Here is a 23,527-nt window from a genome sequence, read left to right as displayed (position 1 = left end):
GTTTAAATACCTAACCCTTTTCTTACTTACTGTGATCTCCTGAACTCATCACACTTTACACACAGCACTCTGATCACTGGGAGAATGTGTCCTATTAATAATAATAAACATAATTGTGTCCTATTTTTCCCATGTACGCCGAAGCACACCATTAAAAATCTAAGTGATATATGAGGGAAATGACTAATGCTGTTTAATAGGCAGAAGGAAGGAAGATACATATGAAAAGCCTTAATGGCTTATCTTTCTCATGAAGAAAAGAACAAAGAAAAATCCCACCAAATTTCTGCCAGTATGGGTTTGTCGTAGACCCACACTGAAGACTACTAGTTCACAAAGACTTTTCTTGACGAAGTATTTAGGTGAGGCTACCCTGTCCCCAAAGTTCTCCATTATGAGACAAACTAAGTTACATGGCACCGATGGCGGGAAGTAATGTTCCTTGTCATGCCCCTCGTTTCATACCCCAGAACTATTTCTAGCCATTACTTTAAAATCATCATTCTAGAACTGTATCAAATACATCCACTCATTTTCCAAACACCACGTATAGAGAACCATTTAAATATTTATTTAAGTCAGATCACAGTGATGCAATTAATAACAACAGCATGACTCTAGAAGTGTAGTAGCTCGAGTCAATGACCCAACCAGCGGCAAGGGTATAATTTAGAGGCAGAAATTTCCAGTGCATGCACCGTTAGCCACAGTGAACCTGTTACTGCTCTAAAGGGAATTGTTTGCCTCTTATTAGATTTTCTACAGCACAGCCATAAGTGATAAATGTACTGCTCTACTCACTGTCAAGTTAATCAATGCTGCCAAAGTTTTGTTGACCTAACAGTAATCCATAAAGTGAGCAGCATTTTCTCCATGCCTATGACATCTCAGTCCACAGAAGGGCTACGAATCCAAAAGCAGCAGCCCATGAGAAGGACTTGGGCTGGGGGGAGACGGGAGCAGGAGCGGGTTGACGGGACAGACTGGGTGGTTTTCAAAATTAGCAAGTATTCTGGGTCCCCTGCCCTGATAACAAAGCACACACCCCAAAATTCAATTGTGATGTTTAAAATCCTAACAGATGAACATGTCTCCTAACGAAAGATGATTTCTTTAACAGCAGCTCCCCATCCTGCACCATCCCCCTGCCCCCAACCTCCAGGCAAAATGAATCCACAAATAAAAAAAGCACCCAAACCTTCAACAACCTCCCATCAAAAAGCCATGTCTAGTGCATGGGCTCTGTCTGTCTACAGTTCAGTGCACGGATCAAATGCAGGGCTGGGTGCTGGTAATAAGGATGGTAATGCGGCCGAGGGAAAAAAAAAAAGGGCCCCAAATTTTGCTTCACTGAAAATCAGAGCATGGGAGAGACCTGTCCATTAGATGAGGAAAGAAACAACAGGAGAGGCAAAGCTGCCTTGCAAACAAACCAGTGCCATGCCTTCGCAAGCAATTATAGATGTATGAACTATGAATTGCAATTGATTTTTCTTCCTGGGGTCACTCCGCTCCATGTTCTACGCACTCTACGCATTTATTTGGGCAGCAAACTGACAAGTTCTGTAGAATGACCTGAGCAGTGTCATCTTTGCTCCGTCTCGAGGACTTCATTGTGGCTTCTCATTCTTGACACTCGTCCCTCCCAAAAACTTACTGGCAAGGGATGCCTTGATAAAGACGTGGAACAATGCAATTACAGCCGCAGAGGCCTGGCAGAAGCTGACCAGGGGATGCTCAGCCACCTCTTCTGTACCAATGAAAAAGAAATAGCATCCATCCGGAAGACTGTCAGCCTCGCACGTCTACAGCAAATTTTCCTATTCGGCTGGTGTATTACGGCAGGATACGAAGCTCACGGGATCTGTCTTGCCGGTAAGAATAGCAAGAGAAACTGGTGGTTCTAAGAATAAATTAAGTATCACAATTTCTTACACTTAACGAAGGCTTTTAAAAACTTCAACCATAAGAGGATAAGATCTTCTACTTGTCTGTTGCCTCTAACTCCCCGCGATGACAAGATCTCCCTGTGTTTTGGTCTTCACAGAGCTTTAAAGGGTGAATGTGACCCATCTTAAGACACAGCATTAAAAAATTCCTGTCTCTGGAAAACCTTCCTTATTTCTTATAAGTAAGTCTTAGACATCCTTCCCTGTCACTATATACAGACAGTTACAACATGCTTTTGAACAGTTATGGAGTATTTTGTCTCGCTTTCTAATGTATGGATATACCAATAGGTTTTTAAACAATTCCCACCTTCCTGGGCAATTTTTATAACTATGTTGCAGTGAAACACATGTCTTATATACAGCGTAGCCCAATTAGGTAGGAATACCGTAGTATCAAGTCATAGAGAGGGAACTGCCAAACTGCTTTTCCAAAAGGCTGTCACAGCTGGCAGTCACCTTAAAGGTACATGGAAATGTTTATTCCTTACCAACGCCGACTACAAATGCTTTGTTTTAATCTTCGTGGTTCCATAAGTAAATATCTCATTTTAATTTACTACTCTGTAACTAATAATGAGGTATCCTTTTCTCTTGTTTCCTGAGCATTTACAATTTTTTAAAATGAATGAATTCTGTTCATTGTCCTAGTGGATTATCTTCCTCTTAGTGATTTGTAAAAGCTCTTTGCATACTGCAGAAATTGGACTTTTGTCTTATGTACTGTGCCTATTTTTTCAGTCGTTTTGTCTTATACCTTGAATTCGTGGTGACTTCTTTGCTGTATACAATTTAAAATTTCCACACAGCCCAATTTTAAGTGTTGCACATACCCAATAACACAGAAATACCACTATCAACCCAGAGAACATAATGCAATATAATATTGCATGAAGAAAGTGGGGACTACTTTTATTTCAATATAAGATTATCTTCCTATCAGAGAAAGAAAAAAACAAAAACAAAACCCAAAAAACCCCAAAACAAAAGAAAGGGTTAGAATAGTATCAGGTATCATTAAAACAAACTATCCCTCCAGCAGGCTCGGACAGTAGTCAGGGTGGACTGAGCTGAAGCTGGAAGATGCTGGGGGGAGCCCTGTTGGGGGGCAAACAGGCCTGGAAATCTGGGGGGGGGGAGTAAGACCAGTACCCTAGGAGCTGTAACAGAAGGTAAGATATGCTGGTATCTCGGTCAGCTAAGGTACCCGAGGGCTTTAGAAGATCACATCTGGGTATGGAGAATTGAGAAAGGTCTCCTGAAAGAGGAGGTGCTGCGAATGAGCTTTCCAGGGCGTTCTGGCAAACAGACCCAAGAAAAAGGGATATGCCAGGGGTATGAAAAACATGAGGGCCAAGACGAGGAGGCAGGCAAGTAAGCCAGTGCGGCTGGCACATTAGAGACAGGGAGAGTAAGGCTAGAACAGGCTAGAACCTGGCCCAGGAACAGCACATCTGGTCTCTGACCAGGAACCCTGGAACTATAGTTTGGCAGGCGGGCATCGTGGCCAGAGATGAACTTGAGCAGGAATATCTACCTCAGGGTGAACTCAAGGCGCTCAAGCTAATGAGGAAACTACCATGACAATCTTGGAGAAAGGGAACAGAGCTGTGAACCGTGACAATGGCTTGGCAGTGACAACCGAGGAAAGTACTTCTCTAATTCTGAAGAGCCTGCAGGACACAGTCATGGGACTATTACTAATGAAAAGAATGATTTTTACAAAGGAACCTATGAATGGCCCAGAATGGCCCAGATTTTTCCGTAACAGGACGAGAGAGGCTCTGTAGAGAAAGTCTCCACCAAGGGGGTGACAAGGCAATGATGAGTAATACTGGAAATAAGCCAGATAATCCTGGGTATAATGGTGCTGAATTTGGCTGTGGATTTGGAATAGGAAAAAGGTCTCAGTAGGGTATAAGGCATCCACGGTGAGTCTCCTACAGTGAATGGTTTGGAACAGCGACAGAGACAGAGAGGGAGAGTTCCAACAACATATCCTCCACTGACCTACCTTCAGATGCCACTGACCTACCTTCCTGCCCAGGTGGATGAGGGAGAAAAATCAATTTATTTATTTATTTATTTATTTTTTAAAAAATCAATTTATTTTTGTATCTGCTATGTGAAAGGCACTCCAAGGCAAGAGACAATGACAAGTCCTCTCCAACCACTATGAGGGTCGGGGAATACAGAAAACGGGATAAAAGCCACAATCACCACCAAAGAAGCAAACATCCTCTGTGGAAAAAGTAAAATTAAGAAGAAAACAAGACACTGCCCCTTCTGTAAACGAGGACGAGAGAAGGCAAAGCCAGGGAATGATTTTGAAAGTATTAGACATTCTTTAGACTTTAAGATATTGCCACGACTAGAATTCAGGATGCAGGGATGTGGCGGCGAGGCTCTTCCTCTAGCCTGAAAATAACCCACCCCTCATAGTCCAAAAGCAAGATGGGAGTTGGCCAAGCTCTGAATTGGGAAAGGCCTTTAAAAAAATTTATTGTGGGAAACCGAGCACTTTGTTTAATAAATTACAAGTAAGTCCTACAGAAAGACTATACATATATTTTGAAAGTTCTAAACACACTGTAATGACATGCGTTTACTTACTTAAAACACTTTGGCATGAATGGAACAGAGGATGTGCTAAAGAGGGAGCAGTGTATCCCAAACATTTTTCACCATACGCCTCCCAAATGAAAAAGAGCTCAGCCCTTACCCTGAAATACACGTGTTTACTTAATCACACACCATATAAAGCTATCATGGCTTTAATTATATGCTATGTAGGGGCGCCTGGGAAGCTCAGTCAGTTAAGTGTCCGACTCTTGATCTCAGCTCAGGTCTTGATCTCCGGGTCATGAGTTCAAGCCCCATGTTGGGCTCCAAGCTGGGTATGGAGCCTACTTAAAAAAAAAAAAAAAAGTGCTATATAAAACATATCCGAAACGAAAATTTAAAGTAATATAAAGACAAAATAAGATTTAAAACAAATTTTATTTTATTGTGCTTCTCCACGATAGAATGTTTTTTATATAAAATTATGAATAATGATACTTTAACAGGAGAGCAGCGTGAATGAGTATGCTGTCTAAAGGTGGGACACAGTGACTGCTCTCCACAGTATTCAAGAGTGACTGAGAAGTTTATTTCACAAATATTTGGTGTCCAGAACTGCCTTTGTCAAAAACAGTTATCTCGGGTGCCTGGGTGGCTCAGTGGGTTAAAGCCTCTGCCTTCAGCTCAGGTTATGATCCCAGGGTCCTGGGATCGAGCCCCACATCGGGCTCTCTGCTCAGCAGGGAGCCTGTTTCCTCCTCTCTCTGCTTGCTTCTCTGCCTACTTGTGATCTCTGTCTGTCAAATAAATAAATAAAATCTTTAAAAAAAAAAAAAACCAGTTATCTCACAAAGACAGGTAGATCCAGCAGCTGCACTTAACGAAGTTATAACACCAAATTTTCCAATTCCAACCTCCAGTAACACAAAGACATTTTAATGAGGTTTGGCCACGAAATTCCCTTCTTTCTTTATGTCACACAGTTGTTCTTGGAGAACAAGTGGAAAATGTTGCATTTAGAAAAATCTGGACCCAAGACCCACTGAGACTCTTCTTGCGAAAGGTTTTTGAACAGCCTAGAAAATTCTGTTTCCAAGTTTTCAGGGAAGTAGAGAGTATTTTAGGTTACACACAGTAATCCTGGCAACCAAATCCCATAATGACAGAAACGTTGTCGAACATCCACTTTCAGAATGTTCTCTCCCAAGCTTGCGTTCTCTCAAAAGCCACTGACTTTCTCACTTGGGGTTCTCAGGGCCTTCAGCGGGCGGGGGAGGGGGGTGGGCCAGGCCGAGAGCTATAGCCAGGCCAGCTAGGGGGAGTCCGGGGTGGAGGGGGGGCACGGACACCACGGCTGCCCTCTTCCTGCTGTTCTCTGTACATTTGGGCAAGCACCTTCTGGTTTTGTCTTCAGTCCACAGTTCCTTTGCAAGGCATCTTTTTAAGTGACTCGCACCTTCGGAGAGGTCTCAGTGGAAGCAGGTCACGCAACCCATTGGGTTTAGTGGAAATCAGCTAATACCACCTCATCAGGCACCTCGGAGTACAAGAGGCTATCGTGAACACACACACCAGGGCACCCGAGGGAGGCCCCTGGTGCTGGACTCCAAGCTGTCTGACCCCTGGACTCGTGAAAGGGCAGGAAGTTGTACGAAAAGCAATATTAATAAAGCCGCTTCACTTCCCTGCCATATAAAAAAAATAAAAAGAATTGCAAGTTTCACGACCGCTTTCCGCATTCAAGCGCGGGTGACCACGCACACGTGGCCTTGGACACTTGCTGGGAAGAGGGCTGCACACATTGGCCCCTCAGGGATGAGACCCCTACACAGGCACTCTTCAAATTATCTCCCCTGAACAGCAGGTTCTGAAAAAGGTTCAAACCAATTTACCTGATTGACTTGCTACTACTTGGTCTACGGAGGCTATCAGAGGCACTTTACACGCAGGCTTAGTGCATGTGAGCATATACAAAACGGTCCATATTTAGGCAGAATGACTTCAATACCAGAGGATGCTGTTGAGCTAGGTTGGTAGCGAGGACGTGGAAGGGATGCATGCAAAGCGCCATATAGAGTATGTGGCCAAGGACAGGTCCTTCAAAGCTGTTTATTTTATGAATCGATGAGTAAGTGAGTGAATGGATAAAAGACCTCCACTAGAACTTCCTAGTGACAACACCCCGCGTCGTCCTAAGGATGGTGCTATATGTGCTCATGTGGTCCTCTTGAACAACTCCACAAGGTCTGCCTTTTTAGGTGACCCATGCCCAGAGAGGTTCAGTTACAATCCTAGATGAGACAGGAGTGAGCGGTGATTTAGGACTCTGAACCCACATTCCCCTGATGCCAGGGCTTGCCCTTGCATTCTAGCCCTCTCCTGTTGGCCATGTGCCCCAATCTGCACTGGCCTCTAAAGGCAAGGATCCACCACAGCCCAAGGACCAAATGTGACAGGCTGCATGCTTTTGTAAATAAAGATTGTAAATAAAGTTTTATTAGAACATAGGCCCTCTCCTTTGTTAAGTACCCTCTACATCTTAGGGAAGCCTTTACACTACAATGACAGAGGTGGGTAGCTATGACAAAGACTGTATGGCCTGAAGAACTTAATATTTACCAGCCGGTCTTTCAGAGAAGAACTATGCTGACTCCCGCCTAGTGTAGACACTCTGGTGTTTACAACTCTACTTCTTCCTGTCAGAGGGACAATATACATTTCTCTTTCAATGCATTCACTAAATTCAAGGGTCAATTTTGATTTAGAACGTATCAAAAGTCTTTCTCACATCATTTGAGATTTGGGAAAGTGGACGGTTTTTGACACTTAAAACAGTAAGCAATATGATAACATTTCATCAATTTCCTTTTTTGATTGGCTAGAAGGCGTGACACTGTTACCATACCCAAAATTGTCAAAAACCATTACTAACGCTGGTTCACATCCCCTGTTTTAAGGAATCCGGAACTAATTGCTCTCAATTAATCTCCTCCCCTCTTTGATCGCTTATTTATCAGACTGGGAAAGATAGATTTAATAGTGCTTGCTTGAAACAGGTTCCTTAATTAGAAACATCACAGCATTTAGCTCACTTTGTACTCCGGCAATTAAGAACAATTTGGAAAAGGGTTGTTGATTTTTTTCCTCGCTATTGTCTCCCTGATTAGTTTTCCAAAGATCCAGAGAAAACAAATGACAATTCTAGCGAGCACTATTGGTCCAAATGAAACCCCAACAGCCAGATTACTTACTATGAGAAATGTGGGCCATCCTTATCCATTTCGTCCGTGTCTTACATTTATTTCCCTGTACCCTTGTCTCTTGTGTAGGTAAGTGGCAATACCTCTTAGAAAAGGCATCATTTTGCACCTACCTTTACACAATTATCTTTTCTCCAAATAAGCCAAATCAACAGAAGAAATTATTTTTCTTGATTAAGCACCCACATTTCTCTTGGGAGGAACCAAAACAAACAATTAATCTTTCCTTATTTGTTCTCCGAAGTCCCTGCCTGCTTACACGCGGACATCCAGGAACCTGTGGCAGCCAGTCGGCCGCAATTAGGCCTGAGCAGAAAATGAATGGACTCCGGGCTGAGGGTCTAATCTGCTGAGAGTCTGTGGGAGAGGGCAAGGTTAGACCAGGAAAATTCCCTTGTTGTCGGAACACTGTTCAAAATTACTACCTGACTTCAGCATAATTAACCAGGCCTGGGAATTTATATGAACTAAGTAATTGGAAAGAATTAGCAAGAGATATGGACATTAATCTTTACCAGTTACACAGTGTTTAATGAAATTAAGGGTCTCGTGCTCACTCTTCCCTTGCTTACTCTGCACACTTTCCACCTCACCTGTAGAACAAGGAGAATACGCCATATGGAGATCTACAACAACAACAAACCCCAAACACTCCGGTTTGAAAATTAAAGACAATTCAAAAACTTAAGAGCTGGCTCTTAAACAAATTATAATGCATCCATAGGATAGAATATTATGGAGCCTTTATTAAAATAGTTTTTTTTAAAGAATCTTTATCCATTAGAGATACATACTGAAATATTTATAGATAAAAGACATCTGTGAGTTTTTTTTTTTTTTTTTTTTTTCAAAATAATATGGGAAGGTGGGGTATGTTTGGGAATATACGTAAGACTGTCCCTGAGTTGATAATTATTAAAGACAGATGACGGGTATCCGGAGTTTTATTATATTATTCTATTTTTTATATGTTGAGAATTTCAGTAATAAAAAAGTTAAGATATTTTTAAAAATCTTGTCTTGGGGGAATACTTAACACAGTTACGGTAAATGCCTCTGATACGGTTTTATGTTTCTGTTTTTTTCTCAATGCAGATTTGTGACAGGTTTTTTTTTTCCCCTTTAGTGTAATGATTTGTTTTTTTTTTAAATTTTTTTTTTTGATAAACATATAATGTATTTTTATCCCCAGGGGTACAGGTCTGTGAATCGCCATGTTTACACACTTCACAGCACTCACCATAGCACATACTCTCCCCAATGAGTGACAGGTTTTTAAAAGAAGAACTTATCAAGCATTAGAGGTGACATGCCAAATATATTAAAATATAGGATTACAAATACACAGAAAAAAGGCAAAAGAAGCACATTCTGATTTTGAAATGTTTCTATCAGGGCTTCTCAGCCATGCCACTATGAACATTCTGGACCAAATGACTATTTGTTGAGGGCTATCCTTTGCACTGTAAGATTTCTAGCAGCATCCCTGACTCTACCCTCTAGAAGCTATGAGCACCCCATCCTCAAATTCTGACAACCAAAATTATCTGTACATATCATCTAATGTCCTCTGTGAGGAAAAACTGCCCCAGGTTCCTTAACAGTGGTCTGAGGAGAAGAACTACAGACAATTATTTCTATTTTTATTTATTTATTTTTAAAGATTTTATTTATTTATTTGACAGACTGAGAGAGAGAGAGAGAGCGAGCACAAGCAGTGGGAGAGGGAGAGGGAGAAGCAAGCTGTCCACCTAGCAGGGAGCCCAACGCAGGGCTCAATCCCAGGTCCCTGGGATCATGACCTGAGCAGAAGGCAGACACTTAGCCTACTGTGCCACCCAGGCATCCCTATTTTTATTTTTATTCTTTACCTTTTTCTAAGCTTTTGAATACGTACACATGTATAAATCAGAACAATAATAAAAATACTGACATAATAAAAATATATTCATTTGCAAGGGGAGAACTCTTGATGTCTGTGAAGAAAAAGATGATTTATATCAGAAAATAAAACTGTGGAACAGATAGGTAGTGATCTTTCTTTGATTAAGGTGGAGTCCTCAAGCTAAAAGTGGACCTCACTAAAAAAGCCAGTTCTTTTAAAACTCAGGAGTCCATCACACACACATTTGATAAAATACAAACCAGAAAAGTCTTAAAAGTAATGTGAGCCTTCCCAAAACCTTCTCCGAATGAGACACTGTAGTACCGAAGAAGGATTCAAGCCCGCTGCAGCCATCTTTTTTTTTTTTTAATTTTTTTTTTAAATTTATTTATTTGTTAGAGAGAGAGAGCGAGCGAGCACAGGCAGACAGAGTGGCAGGCAGAGGCAGAGGGAGAAGCAGGCTCCCCGCCGAGCAAGGAGCCCGATGCGGGACTCGGTCCCAGGACGCTGGGATCATGACCTGAGCCGAAGGCAGCCGCTTAACCAACTGAGCCACCCAGGCGTCCCCTGCTGCAGCCATCTTAAAAGAACTAACACTCACAGAAACAGAATGCTAGCTCAGGGTGTTATTTTTTTTTTTTTTAATCAGAAAAAAAGCATCCGCATTTTCATGGAAGTTTGAATGTAAAGAAAAAGCAGTATATGGCTTTGTGTCCATACACAGGAAATGACATCAGTGACTATGTGTTTGTAGAAGGTGCTTTGAGCTGGCTTTCCAGAAATGAGTCCAAGTCTGTGTGATAATACCCGCACATCTCCCATGCCCACTTTCTAGAAACAACATGTGGCCGTGAACCTGCCAAGAAGCCCAGACAGCACTACCGGAGGACTGAGCTGCAAACAGTCACCTTGTTAACTCCAGGCTCTAGGTTAGGGCACTAAACCTAACTTTAAGACTATTGAGAAGTTGGATTTTAAAAAATATTTAATACGTTTTAATTATATCATCTTTGTATTGTATTATATTTAATAATATTCAATAAAATATTTAATCAATATTTGATAATTCATAGTTTTAAACTTCCAAAGTTTTGTTTTAAGCCTGATCAAGCTTTGGGGCCCCAGTGCACTGGAGTGCATATTTCCAATCATTTCCTTCTTCTACACAGATTCCTCTCCATGAAACATGGATGTTTTTGAGGTTCCAAGAGCTTCTCAAATTGCCATTACTGACCTTACGTCCACTGACCTATATTACCTCTGAAGGCTCATTATCCATAGCTCTGTAGGTCAGGCTTCTTTGCAGACTTACCCACCCAAAGGAAGCAAGAATGTTTTATCTCAAAAAAATAAAAATTTTTAAACATTCAATCAATCAATTTTATTAAAAATAAAATATTTATTAAAAATTAATAAAAATTTTAAAAATAGTGGTTCAATTTATTCCATCGAAAGTAAAGGGTAGGGGCGCCTGGGTGGCTCAGTGGGTTAAAGCCTCTGCCTTCAGCTCAGGACATGATCCCAGGGTCCTGGGATCGAGCCCCACATCAGGCTCTCTGCTCAGCAGGGAGCCTGCTTCCTCCTCTCTCTCTCTGCCTGCCTCTGCCTACTTGTGATCTCTCTCTGTCAAATAAATAAATAAATAAAATCTTAAAAAAAAAAAAAGAAAGTAAAGGGTACTGCTTTCTTTAAAGAATTAATATATATGGCTACTTTCAAAAATTAAAAAAATTTCTCTGTACTAAGAATTATTTTAAATGGAGTCCATGTCATTTTGAGATCAGGGGAAGCAAGCAAATCACGGAGAAAAATAAAACACAATTGATAATAAGTACTAGAACTCTCTATAATTAAAATACAAATCTTTAAATCATATGAGAAGAAATACCATATACTCTAAGTATTTACAGCTTTCACAGTTTCTTCAGCTTAACACAAAAAAAGTCTTAAAGAACTATCACAAAGCCTAAGAATCTATAGGTCACTGTCGACAAAAATGAAATTTAGGAAACAGACTTGCGAAGTTTTATCTTCTCCCTGTTTTGTCTTTTATTTCACCAATTATGAGGACAAACCTGTCTGCCACATTCTGGTTAGGGTTTTCCTGTACGAACAACCAACCGCTGAAACAGGGTTCCAGGATTTCTAAGCAGGCACCACAGAAACGTATGTGCAAGAGAATCTAAAAACACTCGCTAGCAATGATGGATTTCAGTTATTAACAGATCAAAAAGAGATGGATGGTGGTTTGCTTTTCTTAATCTACATCATCATCTAGATCTATTTAAAGATATGTGGCGCACTAACAAACTTGGTTAAGGTTTCGATAAAATCAGTAAAAATAATCTGCCCCCGTTACATTGAGTCGGTATCGATCAATAAAATCACTTGTACAGGGAAAGTACTGTTAAGTACTGACAATCCCAGCCATTAATATTATTTAACACACCGCTCACAATCTTTAACGAGAACAAAGAACAGTGTGTCTCATGTTATAAGCAGGACCTTCATAGATACTGTTACTTCTATAGGCTTTTCCGGTGATTTTGCCAAGTTCCAACTGTACATCCCTCTTTCATGAGTGCACCCCCCCTCCACACCCCCAAGACGTAAGATCTCATTCTTTACTTCAGTTGCAAAGGAACACCTTTAAGAACCCAAACTGCCATTATACACTTCCTCATTTGTGAATGAAACTCAAAGCTCTAAGGACCTAAGCTCTAGGATGTGGGGTAGCCGTGGGCACAGCATAGGACTTCCGTGCTTCACTGACCTTACACACCTTCATGAAAACATTATCCTGTTGTCACGGGTGGATGAAAACAGAAATTTTCAATTATTCCTCAGAGCTGGATGGCTAGGAAGAGATACAGGTGAATAACTTAAAAGCACCAAAGTCGGGGAGCCTGGGTGGCTCAGTCGGTTCAGCCTTCCGCTCAGGTCGTGATTCCAGAGTCCCAGGATCGAGCCCGGTGTCAGGTACCTGGGATCAAGCTCCTGCTTGGCGGGGAGTCTCCTTCTCCCTCTCTCTCTGGTCCTCTCCCCACTCATGCTCTCTCTCACTCACTCTCTCTCCCTCTCAAATAGATAACTAAAATCTTAAAAAAAAAAAAAAAAAAAAAGAAAAAAAAAGCACCAAAGTGGAAGGTGGGGAATAAGAAAGGATGAAAATATTTTACAGAAGTTGGGACATCTGGGTGGTTCAGTTGGTTAAGCTGCTGTCGGCTCAGGTCATGATTCCAGGGTCTTGGGACCAAGTCCTGCACTGGGCTTCGTGCTCGGTGGGGAGCCTGCTTCTCTTTCCGCCTCTGCCTGCCACTCTGCCTGCTTGTGCACTCTCTCTCTCTCTCTCTGACAAATAAATAAATAAAATCTTAAAAAAAAAAAGAAAATATTTTACAGAAGAAAATTTTCATCTTTGTAAATATCGATGATTATATAAATGAGAATATTGACGAGAAAACTGCTTTACGAAGTAAAACTGACTTAATGATAATGCTAAGATCTTGAACAGAAACCTGTTCTAAACTTCACCTTCCCAGTTCTGACCACTCACAATCCCAGTAGGTTATGATTTGTAGTGCTTTGCAATTTTGCTGAGATAAAGCAAGAGGGAGCCCCTCTCTGGTAAGTGAACTTTGAAAATATGAGACCTGAATCTCAGTTCAGTTTCATTTACTCTGTTGTTCTCAGCTCATTCTGCCTATCCTGCACTTCTCACAGAGTGATTGAAACATTATAACACACTTTAGCTTTCTTACTATGTTGCCAAAATACTCATCATCTTTCAATGTCTGAAACATCATTTTTTTTCCCTAAGATTTTATTTATTTGACAGAAGAGAGCATGAGCAGGGGGGGAAGACAAAGGGAGACGGAGAAGCAGGCTCCCTGCTGAGCAGGGACCCCCCCCCCACACCCCCCCTCATGTAGACTCAATCCCAAGGCCCCTGGGATCATGACCTGAACCGAAGGCAGACGCTTACCTGATTGAGACACCCAGGTGTCCTGGAGACATCATCTTTGAAGTTACTTGCAAAGTTTTCAATGAGCACAAATATCCAAATTTTAATTTTTATACTCAAAATAAGAAAGAAAAAAAAATTGACAGAGGAAAGTGTTTTCCAGTTGTTAGGAGACTCAGACAATGACAACAGAGACAGGAATACTCGAGAGTACCACAGTCCATAAGTAGTACACTATAAACCACATATATACCTTATAATAATTTTAAATATATATTTAATATTTAAATTTTCTAGTAGCCACAAGAAAAAAGTAGAAAGAAACAAGTAAATATATTTTGTTTCACCCAATAAATACAAAATATTACTTCAAATATGACTTCAAAAATAAAAACTATTGAGATATCTTACATTCTTTTTTGTACTAAGTTTTTGGAATCTGTGTTTATTGTGTAGAACATCTTGATTCAGCCACATTTCCAATGTTCAAATGTTCTTTAGCCACATGTGACTAGTGGTTTCCATGATATATAGCAAAATTCCTTGCATAGGTAAAACCACAGATCATGAGACTTCAGATGCCATCACAGACGAATTTTCTCATACTTAGGAATCAATGATGAAAAAGGAAATCCAGTATTCTCTTGGAGATGTTCATTCAAAAGGAAGAACCTTACCATACATTATTTTGAATCCAGAACCTGGACCATTTCATTTCATTTTGCTAAAAGAATGTGGAACACTATCTTTTTCACTTTTTGTGATGTTTGTGTACCAAGATTTATTTAACAACTGCTTTTTTATTTGACAAAAGCATATACAAAGGTGGGGGGAAGGAAACAGCAGTGAAGAAATTTTAAAAAACAGTTTAGTCGTTTTATTTGTGACTGTAAAACGAAAAAGGAAAGTATTTTGCAAGAATGCAGCAAAGAGGGGCGCCTGGGTGGCTCAGTGGGTTAAAGCCTCTGCCTTCGGCTCAGGTCATGATCCCAGGGTCCTGGGATCGAGCCCCGCATCGGGCTCTCTGCTCGGCAGGGAGCCTGCTTCCTCCTCTCTCTCTGCCTGCCTCTCTGCCTACTTGTGATCTCTGTCTGTCAAATGAATAAATAAAATCTTTAAAAAAAAAAAAAAAAAAAAAAAAAAAAAGAATGCAGCAAAGATATGTCACTGTCTCTTCAAATGATCTACTAACCACCAAGGTTTCCAAAGATACAGACTTCAACAATCATGACTAAGAAAAAGAACCAGAAGAAATGATAAACTGGAACATATTTTATACACACACACACACACACACACACACACACATAACCTGTATATCTGAAAGATATCTGAAATCTGAAGATTTTACAGTGCTTACAAGATGATTTATGTTTCAGGTTCATGTGTAACAATTCATGACCCATTCATCCGTTCAGGATACTGTTTGAAGGATGCTGCTGCCCATTTAAAAAAGAGGAAACAAAGACTAAGACTTTGACCTTGAGTTTGCTATGTTGAAATTCCAATCAAAATTCTAATGAAGTCGTCTTCCACCTTTCTCCTTATTTGAATTTCTGTAAATTATTCATTAAAAAAATCTTAAAATTATAAAAACACTAAAAATGGACTACTGGATTCAAACAGCAAATGGTGATTACCATTTTTCTCAGGAAAAATTGAGAGTTAATGTGCTCAAAAAGATCAGACTGACGCCCACACAAACATCCAGCAGATTGGGGGGGTGGGGGGAAGCAAAGAGAATTTCTCAAACAAAAAAGGACAATATTAAAACTTAAAAGTAGGGGCGCCTGGGTGGCTCAGTGGGTTAAAGCCTCTGCCTTCTGCTCAGGTCATGATCTCAGGGTCCTGGGATCAAGCCCTGCATCAGGCTCTCTGCTCAGCGGAGAGCCTGCTTCCTCCTCTCTCGCTGCCTGCCTCTCTGCCTACTTGTGATCTCTCTGTCAAATAAATAAATCTTTATTTATTTATTTTTTAAAAAGATTTATTTATTTATTTATTTGACAGAGATTACAAGTAGGCAGAAAGGCAGGCAGAGAGAGAAAGAGAGAGAGAGAAAGGATAGAGGATAGTCGAAGGATAGACTTCCAGCTCTATTATGATGGAAGAGATATACTTTTCACTCTTCCTCCTGCCAAACACAACTCACACATTATACTGGACGTTTTATCTAAGGTTGAGGGAAGAAATGAAATCTGCAGCACCTAATGAATAACACAATGGTACGTTTTTCTCTTTCCTGGGTTTTCCTTTTGCTTCATGTATCTCGACTTGGAGCAGAAAAAGCCAGAAGCCAGGCAATACCAAGAGAGGCAGACAAGTCAAGCCCCGATAAGAGCCTGTTTCCTCTAGCGAAGAGACTGGAAAAGAGACAGCCTACCTAGCAAGACAGAAAACCTTAAGACACTGACCACTCTACTCAACACATACACTGCAGAAAACACTGGTGGTCCTCTTCCACTCAAGCCGGGGGGTGCTGGGGTGGCTCAGTCGGAAGCCGAAGCCCTCATGAAGCTGCAACAAGGCACTCAATGCTAGGGTGGTACCAGAAACGTCAAGTAGGGAGGGGCGCCTGGGTGGCTCAGTGGGTTAAAGCCTCTGCCTTTGGCTCAGGTCATGATCTCAGGGTCCGGGGATCGAGTTCCGCCATCAGGCTCTCTGCTCAGCGGGGAGCCTGCTTCCTCCTCTCTCTCTGCCTGCTTCTCTGCCTACTTGTGATCTCTATATGTCAAATAAATAAATAAAATCTTAAAAAAAAAAAAAAAGAAATGTCAAGTAGGGAGCCAAGAAGCCAAGACTCTCATCCACACCCAAGCCAGTAAAGTGCTCTATACAAGGGTCAGTGGATACACAGTGGGGAGCTGGAACTCCCGTCCTCTTAGCAGTCATGAAGGACACCCCTCCCAGCCCAGAAGTCAACAAAGGCCAAGTGGGGAATTTGGTCGTCCACCTTTACCTGTCTGAAAAAAGCCAGAGTCCTCCATACCCCACCTTCTCTGGACGGAGCAGGCTCATTAGAAGGGCAGCCGACACAGGAGGTTTAAATATGTTTTTTTAAGATTTTATTTATTTGTCAGAGAGAGAGGGAGAGAGAGCACAAGAAGGGGGAGGAGAAAGGAAGAGGGAGAAGCAGGCTCCCCGATGAGCAGGGAAGCCCAATGTGGGACTCGATCCCAGGTGGCTGAGATGGTAACCCGAGCCAAAGACAGATGCTTAACCAACTGAGCCACCCAGGAGCCCCAAGACAGGAGGTTTAAATAAGGGCCGGAGTTCGTAACATAATGCAAAAATGTCTAGGAATCAAGTGAAACCATTCATCATATCAAAACCAGGAAGATCTCAAACTGAATGAAAAAGACAATCAATAGATGCCAACACTGAGAAGACAAAGATGTTAGAACTATCCGATAGCGACTATAGAGAAGCTTTGGTAACAATGTTTCAGTGTGTAGTTATGAACACGTCTGAAACAAAAGAAACAATATGAAAACTCAACAAAGAAACATAAAAGGGAGCGCCTGGGTGGCTCAGTCATTAAGCGTCTGCCTTCGGCTCAGGTCATGATCCCAGGGGCCTGGGGTCAAGCCCCGTGTCGGGCTCCCTGCTCAACTGGCAGTCCGCTTCTCGCCCTCCCTCTGCCCCGCCCACTGCTTGTGCATGCTCTGTCAAATAAAAAATTAAATCTTAAAAAAAAAAGAAATACAAAGGGTCAGCAAAGAAATAAAAGCTATAAAGAAGAATCGGTGGGAATTTTAGAACTGAAAAATACAGTGACCAAAATAAAAAGCTCCGTGGACCAGGTTCAATAGCAGGATGGAAGGAGCGGAGGAAAAAGACAGCAAATGGAAAGACAGAAAAACATCACTGACCTTATCTGACCAATGGAGAGAAAAAGTCTGAAACAAAACCACGGAGAAGACCCAGGTCTCTGTGGGACCAGAGCAAAAAACCATGTATTCCTATTATCACAGTCCTGGAGGGAGAGGAGGAAGCAGGAAGGGAAAAGAAGAACTCCAAACAAGAAAAACCCAAAGCAATACGCACTGAGACACACCATAATTAAGCTTCCAATGACAAAGACAACATCTTGAAAACAAACATCTTAAAATAGCATCTTACCTAGCTAGAGAGGGGAAACAATAATATGACTGTGGATTTTTTTTTTTTTTTTTTTAGAAGGCACAGAAGCCAGAAGGGAGCAGCACAATAGTTTCCAAGTGCTAAGAAAAAAAAAAAAAAAGCTGTCAACCTAGCATTCCGTATCTAGAGAGATCAGACTTGAAACATCCCAAGGTCCTTGTCATGTTCAGGAGGAGACTAAAGAAAACAGGTAACTTCGACAAGAACAGATACAAACTAACAGAGGAGAGAAAATGGAAAGAGAAAAAGGTGAGGGGGGGGGGCGGAATCTGCCACCAATCCAACAGCAGGCAAGAAAAGCAAAAACTCAGGAAGAGGGGGCCGAGAGAAAGCAGGGGTGCTCGTCCTTAGCTCTATCATAGGAGCAATCACAGAAATGTAAGTGGGACATTTTAACACACCTTTCTTCTTAGAGATCAGCAAGCCAAGTCTGATTGATTAGCGTGCTTAGCAAACTTCATATAGCTCACTTATATAGAACTTATAGTCACTGCCTCAAGAATTAGTAAGGACACACTGTCAAGCCCATAGCGTCAATTTTAATAAATGCTCTGTGTACTACTGGCCGAGTTAAAAAAAAAAACAAAAAACAAAAAACTCTGGTCCACGGCAGACTCCTGGCTCAACAGAACAGTATACCATCTTGCATGATTTTAAAAACACATGAGGGGCAGGCTACTAGGTAGTCAGGTCTTCTGAAGACAGCAGTCTGTATGTACTAGATAACAAGCCCCACACCAGCTGGGCAAATGTCTTCTTCCAGTGAATTTTAAGGCTTTTATCTTTTTTAGCTTAGATCAACCTTAATCACAATTTCTATGAGCCACTTCACTCTACCTCCCAACACTTCTTGTATATGTATGTATGTGTGTGTGTGTGTGTGTATATATATATATATATATATATATATATATATATTTAAAGACTATATTTATTTGAGAGAGTGAGCATGAGTGGGGGAGGAGGGGGAAGGGGAGGGAGCAGGGGGAAGGGGAGGGAGCAGCAGAATTCCCGCTGAGCAGGGAGCCCCCATGACATAGAGCTCGATCCCAGGACTTGAGCCAAGGTCAGACGCTTAACTGACTGAACCACCCAGCTGCCCCTCCCTGTATGTTTAACTGTGGTTCCCTCCTTATGAAAAAGAGGAAAACATAAGCCTCTGCTGTTCCCAAGGAAGTGAGCAACGACGTGGGTCCCTTTCTCAGAAACATAAATCTCTCAATATCGCAACAGATGCAACAAGGTCTGAATGCAAACTTCCACCGATGATGGCTGTCCAAAAACCAAGCCAGCTTGCAATTTCACGTTGCTACCGAAGAAGAGAGAGGGACCCGCCTAGGAAGCCAGCCTCAGATAAGGAAATGGAACCACCTCCATTTCCTCGACCTTGCTCACCATTTGGTTTTCTTTTCTGGAAGAGTATGGATAGATCTTCATCTCCGACATACTGATATTCTGCCACTGTGTCTAAGCCTTGATGGGTTTCCATCATTCTGGATGCTCTGCACTGTGTCTCCGTTACAGGTTCCCAGCCCCCAGCTTGGGGAAATGGCCAACTACTTTTCCTTTGATTATCTCCTCCTCTACTTGGGTAGTTTCCCCTCTTCTTTCTTTCTAGGACTCCAGGATGTTAGACCTGGATAGATCCGCTGTGTCTTATCTTTTGATGGAGAGATTTTGTAGCTGTACTTTTGGGAATGGCTTCCCAAATGCAGAGCAGCTATGTAATAGTTCCAGTGGGAGGAAACAACAAATCCCAAGAACTCCTCTGTGTCCCCGACCGCTCGACTTATAATTTCCTAGTGTCATCTTTTGGATGTAACGCTTTGGGGCAGCTCTCTAGATTTATTAAACCAATTCTGGGGACATGTTTTGTGTTGTGAATTCTCTCTATCCTGACAAGCCAGTGTTTCGGTTCATCTTGGTCTTTTTATTCTTCAAAGGCCTGGTGATCCCTGGTTATCAGATCTCACTGAAGAAGGCAGTGGGGGGTGGGGCGTGTGTAGGTTTCCTCTGGGGCTCTGTCCGACCTCCTTCCATGTGGAAAGACAGTGTGGGCGGAGTGTGCAGTGTGGTCAGCTGTCCTCCTGGCTCAGTTGGCAGGGACAGGGTTGTGAATGGGGGGCTCTACTATCTATACAAGAAGCCTGAGCTCTCCATGGTCACTCTACTTAATATCTCGGTGTATTGTTTTGTTTTGCACAGGAAAGTCTTTGAAAATATTTTTGGCCCAGTCACAAACACCAGGCTGCCTATATTCTATAGAGAACAAGTGGCCGGGCCACCTGTCCCATGTGTGCACTCTGAATGGCCCCACTGATTCTCAGTTGTACCTGCCGATTCTGAAATTCTCCAAGCAAAGCCAGGGGCAGGTAGCCTCCTGCCTCTACCACAGGCTCTCTGGGCTGCTGCTTTCTGCTCTCTGCTGTATCCATTCATGCACTCGTAGAACATTCCATCTTCTCGAAAATTGTTAAAGATTTTTCATCCCCTGATGATCCCTTCCCCCCCTGCCTATCCATGCGTGGACCTGTGCAGGTTCATTCCTTGTGGAGTTTTTGTACTTTTATTTCAGAGGGGGTCTCAAGAAAAACGGGAAGTCATCTCAAAGCAGGATGTATTCTGGGATGGGTCAGCTCATGATCCTCATGTCATGATCCCAGGGGTCCCAGGATCGAGCCCCGCAATGGGCTCCTTGCTTGGCAGGGAGCCTGCTTCTCTCTCTCCCTCTGCCTGCCACTCCCACTGCTTGTGTGCTTGTGCTCTCTCTCTCCGTCAAATAAATAAAATCTTAAAAAAAAAAAAAAGCAGGATGTATTCTATAAACCAAGCCCGAGGGCCAAATCGCTTTGGGACACCCCCCCCCCCCCCGCATGTAATATATTCTTCTTAAGATGTGGGTTTCTCTGCAGATGACTGAACAGGGAAAACAGATGGATGCTGACAGTTCTCACAGGATTCTACATATTCAAGTTACAGATTTAAAAATAACCAATCAAAATACAAACAAAACAGAAACAGAAACAAAAACAAAATAAAAAATCACCAATCTACCAAGGGAGTCGAGGGGCAGTTAATTAAATTGTGATCGTTTATGATTATAGGGCTTTTTCTTTTATGGTTATTAATAAATATATCCTTAAGTGAAACTATCTCAAGGCTGAGACATTAGGAAATCCACAATGCAGAATGAAAAGAGCCTCCAGGGAGTTAAGAAACTAAAATTTCAGTCCAGGTCTTTAACTGATGAACTCCAGGGAGTGAGGCAGGTTTCGTAACCACACCAGAGCTCAGTTTCTCCATCGCTAAAATAGAAGATCAGTGTGGGCAACCTTAGGGAATGCTCTCACACTCCCCCGTGGTCCTGAAGGTACTAGCGGATCTTTGGACAAGGGGCACAGTTGTTTTCTGTGGCCCTCTCCAGTGCTAATCTGCCTGTTCTATCGTTGGGAAACTGAGGCCAGAAAAATAATCCTGAGCACAAGTGAGGGACAAGAGGCGGGCTGGACTGGAAAACATTCTAATGTCACTGGGAGCTTTAGGTGCTACAGTGGTGGGGTGTGAACACCTTCTCAGTTTTACGGGCCAGAACAGGGCCATCCTGTCCAGCGCACGCCAAGACTGTCTTACTTCTACAGAGACTTGAACATCAAAAGGTATCCGAAACTGACATGCAACCCAGGGTTTTCATTTCATTTGACACTGATAAAGCATTCCCACTCATCTCTGCAACTTCCATCTAAATCCCACTGCCCGCAAACGGAATCAGAAAGAGAAGGGAGACGAGAGAGCTCCTTGGACCTCCCTGGGGACCCGAGCGACAAGAAAATGAATATTAAATGCACGACAGGAAGCAAGCCCTCTCAGTCCCTAACCACATCTTTCAAGCCCTATTTCTGAGAATAGAAAATTCTAAGCTCAATTGGAGAGTCATTGTAAACTCCTCTCTGTGCCAGATGATTTTATCTGCATATTTACATCCAAAGTACAAACTTAAACTGTTTACACTGAGGGGTAATGGAAGTCATGTGTCAAATTCAGCGGGAGGAAAAAGAGGGGCACGCTTCACAGCGAAAGCCTGAAGATATACAATATCTGTGGAAAATGTGGCCTATAAGAATGCATTGTTTACCTATTTCGTTTAATTACAGAGAACATGAATTCTTACCCTTCGCATACAACGTCTAAAGTCTCGTGGTTTTTTTGGTTTGGTTTTGCCCGACAGTGTTGCCAGGATCTCTGGAAGTCTCACAGCCCCGTATACACAGCCTCAAAAACGCCGCCACACACGTTCCTGTCATCTGTGGCCCCGTCTCCTTTCATCTCCCGCTTCCAGAGAGACGCAGGGAAGGGTCTGTCCACAGGGCCCCAAAGCAGCACAAGAACAGTACAGAGAGCCCTCCTCAGATGCCCGCCAGGCCTTCAGCACGTCAGCTTTCCTTGCTGAATGCTGTCAAGACAGGAAGACTAGACAAGGCCACCAAGAGACTCCTGGCATCTTTGTACTGGGAGAGAGTCGTCTGAATTTACCACCGAGTACAAGCCTGCGGGGACAGCTTCTCCACAACTTCCAACGGGGAGCGATTCAGGCACAACCACCCAGAAAGTCTGTCACGCACACCGTGTGCTGGCTTCCCAGAGCCGCCAGTGACCTGTCTACACAGCATCTATTCTGACGTGAAAGCTTAAAGGGGTCGCGTGGTATTATTCGTGGAAAGCACAGTACGAGCTGCTGTTTCTGCGACATGACATGTCTCAGAGGGACATGTCCAGCTCTTCTCTTCCTCAACCTCTTGGCCACACTCACTGGGTCATTCCCACACATCTCTCTCAGGGGATCAGTGTCCTGGCTGAGCACCCGGCCTGAGCCATCCCAGCACCTACCCTCTGTGGTGCTCTGTGGATCAACAACGACATGCAACATTCATACTAAGCCTCTACCCTTTGTATTTTAAAACCGAAAAACTAATAGGAGCGTAAGTTAAGCCTCTGCCTTCGGCTCAGGTCATAGTCCCAGGGTCCTGGGATCGAGTCCTGCATCGGGCTCCCTGCTCAGCGGAGAGCCTGCTTCTCCCTCTGCCTGTGTTCCCCTTGTGTTCACTTTTTCTCTCTCTCCATCAAATAAAGAAATAAAATCTTAAAAGAAAAAAAAAAAAGCAAAACAGAGAAGATGACATTGTTCTAACCTTCCTTTTGCTTTTCCTTTTTACTCCAGACAAGTGTTGTCTTATCCTCCAACTTCCATAGTTCTGCTTGCTCCTCTCAGTGGCAGAAAAGAGCATGTGAATGCATTCTTTTAAAAGCACACATTCTAATTTTCAAAGTCGGTCCAATTTATACTCCAATTTATACTCCAATTCTCAACATGATTCCACAGATGGACTAGCCAGACCCAACGAAAATTCAGTTTCTCTATGTCCCCAGCAACCCAAACCCCACCGCTCGGCAAATGCTAGGAGAAAGCAACAAATCTTGGAAAGAAAACAAAACAAAACAAAAACCCAAAGACACAGTAATGTGTAGAGTTGAATTAAAAAAAGGACAGACCCGCTCTCCATCGGTTTTTACAGTGACACGCAATTTTCACTTCCTCCATTCACATTATTACAAATAGAAGCTGATTAAAGCTAAAAGAACCAACAACATATTTATAATTTTAAACCTTTTTTATTTTAATTGAGAATATTTGACTGCTTGATGTACTTTGCATCTCACCCATAAGTTGTGAGAATAAAATATTGAGATACAAATTTATTTAAGTTGCATT

At 42.3% G+C, this 23,527-nt stretch overlaps 1 protein-coding gene across 2 annotated transcripts in view; it reads right to left on the bottom strand.

Moving 5' to 3' along the window:
* SNX24 (sorting nexin 24) overlaps nt 1–23,527 on the bottom strand; it is a 156,167-nt gene that overhangs the window by 32,810 nt on the left and 99,830 nt on the right. The gene's annotated exons all lie outside the window — the stretch shown is intronic.

The sequence above is a fragment of the Martes martes genome, assembly GCF_963455335.1.
Source record: "Martes martes genome assembly, chromosome: 5".
Classification (NCBI taxonomy): domain Eukaryota; kingdom Metazoa; phylum Chordata; class Mammalia; order Carnivora; family Mustelidae; genus Martes; species Martes martes.
This window is presented reverse-complemented; position numbering and strand designations above follow the sequence as displayed.